This window comes from Arvicanthis niloticus, chromosome 26 (genome assembly GCF_011762505.2).
Source record: "Arvicanthis niloticus isolate mArvNil1 chromosome 26, mArvNil1.pat.X, whole genome shotgun sequence".
NCBI classification, from domain to species: domain Eukaryota; kingdom Metazoa; phylum Chordata; class Mammalia; order Rodentia; family Muridae; genus Arvicanthis; species Arvicanthis niloticus.
This window is the reverse complement of record NC_133434.1, coordinates 31,261,034-31,269,311: the sequence shown is the minus strand read 5'-3', so window position 1 is coordinate 31,269,311 and position 8,278 is coordinate 31,261,034.

Here is an 8,278-nt window from a genome sequence, read left to right as displayed (position 1 = left end):
AAGGTTAAGAGGTAGAGTTTATCAGTTATGTAGGTGAAACAGACAGGGTAAGAATATAACTGATGAAAGTTACTCAAGATTTAAATGGGCCTTTGAAGCCAGAGCCACTTTGATTTTTTTTTTTTTTAAACCTTCAGGACCAGCTGCTTTCTACACACAACCAGCCTGTCAGCCATGCTTGCTCTGCAGCTCAGATGCTAGGCCCTTACTTTTCCCATTCCCTGGCCTTTAGTAGACAGTGAGGTGAAGGGATAAGTTGGCAGGTGGGAGAAAGATGAGTTCCTAGCCGGAAGTCCTTTAACAAAGGCCCATAGCCTGTGGGTGTAGGTCTGTAGTAAAATGATTGCTTAGTGTACGTGAGGCCCTAAGGGGCCTTGGGCTGTCAGGGTTTGGAGTGAGAATTCACCAGGAAGAAGTTGGAATTCCCTGAAGAGGTAGGTGTCCTAAACCACTGCCTTTCTTATTAACAATGGCTAACCATGGTTTGTTTTACTAAGGAAGCTTCTGGCCTTTCAGACTTGTTCTATATGTCCAAAAACCCTTAGTTAATTTTTAAGATAGAGTCTCACTCTGTAGCCCTGGCTGGCCTACAACTCACTATGTATAAACCAAGCTGTTCTGGAACTCAGACAGACCACCTGCCTGGGGTCTCAAGTCCTGGGATTAAAGGTGTTGCTACCATGCCCAGTTTCCCTTCTTTAATTCTAAGCACAGTTGAGATGTGTTGAACATTTCCAAATATTTTAAGAAATATTAATGAAAACCAGATGTAAATATAGAAAATACCACAAAGCTCTTTCAAAAGGAGCTTTCTTTGTATTTTTTGTTTGTTTCTTGTTTCTTTCTCTCTCTCTCTCTCTCTCTCTCTCTCTCTCTCTCTCTCTCTCTCTCTCTCTCTCTCTCTCTCTCTCTCTCTCTTTTTTTAATCGTTTTTCAAGCCAGGGTTTCTCTGTACAGCAACCCTGACTGTCCAGGAACTCACTTTATAGACTAGGCTGTCTTTGAATTCACAGAGATCTGTCTGCCTCTGCCTCCCAAGTGCAGGAGTAAAGGTGGGCACACCACCATGCCTGGCAAAAGCCCAGCTTTCCAATGAGAACAATTTCAAATTCTACTATAGCTCTTGCTTTCAATAGACTAGCTATTGTCTTCTGTGTCTTTCATCGTATTTCACAGTACTTTCTTACCTAGGTATCTTACTTGTGTTGTGGTTCCTGACATTTTGAACAAGTCAATACCACTCTTAAAAGATCCTTCCTGAAGAACTTTTTTCATTGTCTTTCCAAGCCCTTATGACTAGTACATTATAAATGAGTGAGTATGGTAGGGTTTACCCACAGTCTCAGCTTAACCCCTGGGGGCCAAGGCAGGAGAACCAGTTAAGCCCAGGGTTTCAAAACTAACCTAAACAACTAACCAAAAATGCTATCTTAAAAAGGAAATAGCTAGTATATTCTAACATTCTTCTAATAACAGAAATAATAGTTCACCAAATAAATGTCTATCAGTGGACACATGTAACTGAAAATCCTCCTGGGAAGACTTTTTAATACTCATAATATGGTATCAGAGATTACTAACATACTTTAGTTCTTATAAATTAGTTTCCAGGTAGTATGCAGAGTACCTTAATATTTTGATAACATATTATTGTGTGTGTGTGTTTATATATATATATATGTTGTTGCAAGCATGCTACATATATTGACTCCTAATTCTCACAAAAGCCTCAGAAATAGGTGCTATTATTCCCATTTTACAGATGAGAAAATAATCTTAGAAGATAAGCAATTTGCTATGTTCCACAGCTAATCATAGTAACCTGATCCCAGAATTCCTTTTCTGATTCTGTGCTTATAGCCTCATTTACTGCTGATAGCAAAGATGGAAGATACATTTTCTTCAGAGACCTTAAATGTGTCTGGAGCAATGGTTCTCAACCTTCTTAATGTGGCAACCTCTTAATACAGTGCCTCATATTGTGGTGACCCCCAACCATGAAGTTATTTTTGTTGCTACTTCATAGCTAATTTTGCTACTGTTATAAATTGTAAATATATGATATGCAGCATATCTGATATGCTGACCTTGTGAAAGAGTTTTACTATGTATCCCTAGCCAGTCTGGAACTTGTTCTATAGATCAGCTCACAGAAATCCTGCCTCTACTTCCAGAGTGCTGGGATTGAAGGCATGCCCCACCACACTGGGCATTCAAAACTCCTGTCAGCTGGTGCTCTACCTGGACTTTAGGTGTGTGGCTGTGCACATGTTATAAAACATTTATGGCAATGTTAGAAATTAAGAAAATGTTCCTACTTATAAACACTTTTATATCAATGGAATCGTACCTATTTTATAGTTCTCTACTGAAAAGCTGATCTCAGAAGTTCATAATGCCTGATAATTCAAAACATGAGATTAAAAAAATTCTAGCCAAAATCAAGAATGCCTTTTGAAAGCAGGGGTGTGGCTAGGCCACACCTCTGCCTAATACATAAAAGGTCTGGTTCATTCCCCAGCAGTGTAAGGAAGGCCTTATCTGACAGGAGAATGCCCTCACTGCCGAGAAAATTGCTCGGTAGGGTCCCAGAGTTTTTCTAGCTCACTACCATGGAGGGAGACTTGGAGGCCTGGCTACTTAGAAGGTGAAAGGGCTGGGGTTCATGAAGACAGGTGTGAACTACAAGACACTGCTTTGAGGGAGCAGCGTCACACACAGTGACAGCCCACCTTTCACTTATCCGGGTGTAAGCAATCTTGCCTCACTTAGACCCATGCATGCCTGATTAGGGATAGAGTCAGGACAAGGAGCTGTTTTCCTCAGTGGAGTCAAAACCCAAAAACTCCTTGAGCTTAACCTTCCTTCCTTTCCTTGGTAGTTTTCCATGCAGGCTGGGTGTGGTCATGACTCAGTTTGTGGTAAGGATGTGGCCATCAGCTGGGGAGGAGCTTCCTTCTGCCTTTAATTCTAGCTGGGAAGGAGCAGCAGAGTCTGCTGCTGAGTCATTCATTACTGGTTCTTACAGCTCACAGAATTCTGGATAGATCCAGGGAGGTCTTGACTTCTTAGAGGTGATGAGGAGGAAGTTTTGTGGATGATACAATTCCACTGGAGCTCTCCAGCCCCAGGGATGAGAAAAAGGTAGGCTTTGGCTTATTTAAATGAAGTACTAGCCTCTGGAGCACAGGACTTTCCACAAATTGAGTTTCAGACCACCTCACACCACCACAGGGCCAGAGATGCTACCCTCTTAAACCTTTCTGCAGAAATAGCTTTGCACAGGAGAGGACTTGCACTCTCTTTAGTTCTAGTTGTCCTCGCAGTGAGTGAATCAGGCAGCCAGTCTGCAAGGCTGACAGAATGTGAAGAACACATCTAAGCAAAAGGTAGCAAGTCTTAGGAAGAGTGTACTTGATTCACTGTTTCCTGTCTTCTGGTTTTTTTTTTTTTTTTTTTTTTTCAGAATATTTATTTTTTATTGGGTTTTTTTTTTTTTTTTTTTTTTTTTTTTTTTTTTTTTTTTTGAGACATGGTTTCTCTGTGTAGCCCTGGCTGTCCTAGAACTCATTCTGCAGACCAGGCTGGCCTTGAACTCAGAGATTCACCTGCCTCTGCCTCTGCCTCCCTCCGAGTGCTAGGATTAGAGGAGTGTGTCACACTGTCCAGCTGCAGAATATTAGAGCCATTTAATATACGTTTTTTTCACTGAACACTTTGAAAGTCCCTTATTGGGAAGATAATTATTCGGTCTGATGATGAACAGCAGTTACAGTGATCATTCTGTACTTCCACATGGATAAAGCTCACGTCTTCTTGAGACAGGTGTTTCTGAGGTAATAGTTTTAATATTTCTGTGGTGTCTGGTTGCCACTGATTTAGCAGCAAACCTGGGGACATATGTCCTTTAGGATGATATCAAGTCATAGGAGAGACGGAAGCCCACTGGTCTCAATGTTTCTGACGCACTGAGTTTAGGATTGTCTCTGCTGCAAGGGAACTTTATTGATGGACCATGTGGCTTCACTACTTGGATGACATAGTGCCCTTCATGACCCTGAGTCTTCCAAATCTTGATTGAAACCCATCCTCTACCTCATCACACAGGTGTTATGTCAGGATCTTCCCCTTTCCATCCCTCTCTTTGAGATGGAAAGTCACAGCCTATATCCCCAGACAGACTTCTCCATATAGGTTCTTACTCTGTAATTTGTACACTAAGGAGTCCAAGCTACATATGTAGGAAGAAAGCAGAGCACAAGACCTCGAGGGGGTAGTTTGCTGAGTAGGATCACATCACTCTAAAAGCCCCTCCCCCTTTTTTTTCTTCAGTGAGTCCCAGCAGTTCTAGGATAGAGAAAAGTTGGAGGTCTTGTTGGGTGACAAGGCCTCCTTGGCTGAGATAGTACTTTACAGAATGAATAAGGAATCCTCATGTTATCTCTTTCTGCTTTTCACTGCTGATGTTGCATTTGCAAGACGCTGGGAAAGCCCAGACACAGAGCTGCATTCGGAATACTTGAGTAGTTTCAGTATTTACATGTACTGAATACCCAGCATCTGGAGAAGCCCTCCAGACCTAAATTAACCTTCCATGTATAGCTAAGATGTTTTTTCTTCCTTAAAGCCCTCTTTCACACAGAGACAGCCTCTTTTCTCTTTATCCTTAACTCCCCAAATCCATCATGTTTTTCCTTTCCAGGGTTTGTCTGAAGGAAACTTTGCTCTACCATTGTGATGAAAGAAATGTTTAGATATCTGAAGAAGGCATGGTTTTGATTAAAAAAAAAAAAAAAAAACCTACTGGGCATGGTGGTTTGGACCTACAATGTATAAACTCACAATCCTAGTGGGCTCTCTAGAGAGTGAAACCCCATCTCCAAAACAAGTCCAATAGGTCCAGCTTTAGAAGGAGGAGGTAGGTCTGAAGTATTAAGTTCTACTTAAAACCTGATGTTTGAAGCTTGTAGGCTGCTCTAACAGTCTGTCTTGTCCTCAGAAATGACCCTGCCATTTCCAGAGACCAAGAGGTTATATGATACATGGGCCAGTTTATAATCTCACCATTTCAGCAGGGCCAAAGTTTATTTTGCAGACCCTGTATTGGAGTATGGCTTTTTAACATACCTTGCCCCAAGAACTCTCATTGAATTTTAAAAACTCTTAAGCCATTAAACCAGATTCTGTGGTCATATGGCCAAAACTCTGCAGTACAGAGAGTGAGTCTAGCAGCTCATTCTCCCATCCTGACCAAGTCTGTGAACACAAAGGAAGGGCTTACTTCAGCTGGGTGAGAGGCCTGTGTCCTTCAACCCTGGTTTCCTGTAGTCTTGGAGTTTCAGTAGATTGAAGTTTCAGAGGGATGGCTCAAAGAAGGCAAATCTGAATTCAGAAAACGGTTTTGCTCTGGTCGCCAGAAAGCCTTCAAAGACTGCAGTTACCAAAGGAAGAAGGTGCCTGTTGGACACTGTTGAACTCATTCACATATAATTGACTGATCCAACTCCACCCAGTGAAATAGGGATTGTCCTCAAGTTGCTTTAACGGACTGTACATGCTAAATTACAGGTGTAGTCATAGGGCTAGTGATTAAACTAGAACAAAGATAAGACACAACCTGACTGTATTCTATGCTGTGCCAGTTCCTCAGCAGAAGCAAGGTAGTCACTGTGACATGTTCTGTCATCTAATGTGAACAAGACATACTATAGTAACTGTCATTCATTGAAACCTGCAGATGAAGAGCAGTTCTCAGCTGCCACCAGGTCTCCAGTTTAATGGATATTAATGGATATTCATGTCAGTTTGGGACCACATCCAGATTGGCCTTCAGTTCTGCCTCAGTCTCCTAAGTGCCAAGATCACAGACTTAAGATCACCTAGATTTGTGGGAGAGAGAGAGAGAGAGAGAGAGAGAGTAAAAGAGTAGAGGAGAGGAAGGAGGGAGGGAGGGAGGGAGGGAGGGAGGGAGGGGAGGAAGAGGATGAATATAAATCTGACTGAAACCCTAGCCTGGGAGGGCCTCAATCTCACTGTGTAGCTCAGTGTAGCTCAGACTGACCTTGGCTCTGCAGTTTCTCCTGGCTTGGCCTCTTGTGTGTTGGGATTACAGGTGTGAGCCGCTATGCTTGACTCTCAGTATGCACAGTGGACCTCAACATGCGTAGATCACTGTCTACTCATGATCATGTTGAACACTAGGGTTTGTAGGTTTTTGTTTTTTTTTTTTTTTTGGTCCAGGCCACAAAGAGGTCATTTTTTTCTACCCCCTTCTGTGGCAGAAAGGAATTTGATTCTCTCCACAGATATAACCGTTTTTTTTTTTTTTTCTTTTTCCAACTTCATGTTCTTTCCACCTTAATAATCAGGCATTTACTTCCTTCCCTAAACTAAGGGGACTGCAAAAGGCTTACAGAAGAACTTAAAGAACTTTATTTCACTACAAATTGCGTTTATGCTGTTACCCTTCCCTCTAATCTAAACTGACAGAAAATGGAATGAAGGCCTGTGATTCAGCTACAAAGAACTATCTGCTTGAATTGGCCACACCCATCTTTTTCCAAGAAAAACAACCCCCCCAAAACCTAAGGTACAGTCTTCCCATTTAGAATGTGGCAACATTGTATCTGCTTTCAAAACTCTGCGGAATGAAGACCAGTGTTAACAGTTGGGAAATTAGGAAATACCTTGTAGGGAAAAAAGTTGTTGAAGAAGGTTCCCATACTACAAATTTAAATACATACACGATTAAGTCACAAACCAATGTTGACTCTTGCATTCTGCACTAATTACCTTGGATTGGTTTGCTGCGTCTAGGCATTTTTAAAATGCAGGATTTGAGACCCTACTTAAAAGTATTAACATGAAATCTGGCCCTCCTTATTAGGTGGTCGCGCTCATGTTCCAAAAAGAGACTAAGTTCTTCTAAGTCTGGAACCCTCCAGGAGGCAGCCCAGACCTTCCACCACTCTCTTGCTCCCATCACCCCAGCTTCCCGTTCCGCTCAGAGGGTGTACCGGGGCGGGCGCCGGGAGGGTGGAGAGTCCCCGGGCGGGGCTGGAGGAATGTCTGAGACCTATAAATCTGGGCACCGCCCTGGTAGTCCAGGGCAGATCGGGAGACCTGGGCAGAAGGCCAAAAAGGGAACATTATGTAGCCGCTCAAGTCCTAAAGCAACAGGTGGCGGTGGCACCCGGGGATCTAGGGGTGGTGATGTCGGAGGCCCTGAGGGCGGGCCCTGCTTCCTCACCACTTCCCCATTGGTCATCAGAATAACCCATGCGCAATTTTGGTCTGTGATGTCCTTCCGCCACGGAAGGTAGTCCTCCTCAAAAGGGCAACCTGCTTGTCCCGCCTACCCTGCGCTTCTCTCCGGAGGTGCGGGCGCCCTTTGAGAGGCGGGGCACCGCGGGCAGCCGCCCGGATTGGGCGAGGGGCGGGGCTGCGGAGGGATTGCGGCGGCCCGCAGCTGTGATAACCTTGAGGCCCAGTTCGCTCAGCCCGCACAGCAGCGACGCGTCCTGACCCACAGACGTCCGCTTTAGGGATTGCAACAGGAACCGAAGTACACCCGAGGTGAGCTGGGAGAACCTACGCCATCTGTCCCCAGAGCCGATGCCCGCTGCTGCGGAATGCAAGCCTGCCTGCCCACGCGGGACCCAGGCGCCTGGCATCGAGCATCCCATTCCGGGTTGGGGAGAAGCGACACTTGAGCCCAAGTCCTGATCTTCCAAATTGAGGGGGTCCGGCTAGCTCCTTTCCCACAGACTCGTTCTGCACTCTCTTCCTTCTCAATCTGGTTCCAACCTCTTATCTTAACTATTGCTATCCTCGCCACCCTGTTCTCTCGCCCTGCTCCGATGCTCATCCTCCTACATCCACTAGTACTTACGACCTTCATCTTAGCTCTGTGCCCTCTTTGTAATCTCTCCTTGAAATAACTCCCGTGCTCACCTCCCCGCTCCCCCCATTCAGCCCCGACGTTCATTCCCCCCCCCCCCCCCATTCAGGTCAGCGTGCTCTTCCCGCGCCAGTGTTCGCAGCTCCTTGTCGCCCCTCCCCACTCTGTTCCGGTCACGTCGGCGCCGCAGCATCCTTTCAGCTTCCATACCCTTGCCCCTCCCCCTCCTCGCAGCTCAACCCCCCACCCCCTCTTGCATTCTAGTCACGTCCGCGGACTTCTCTGGCCCTCGTGGTCCGATGCATGTAGGTAAGATGCAATCACTAGTGGTCCTGGGTGATGCAGCTACAAGTTACGTAACTTTTGTATTCCCGGTGG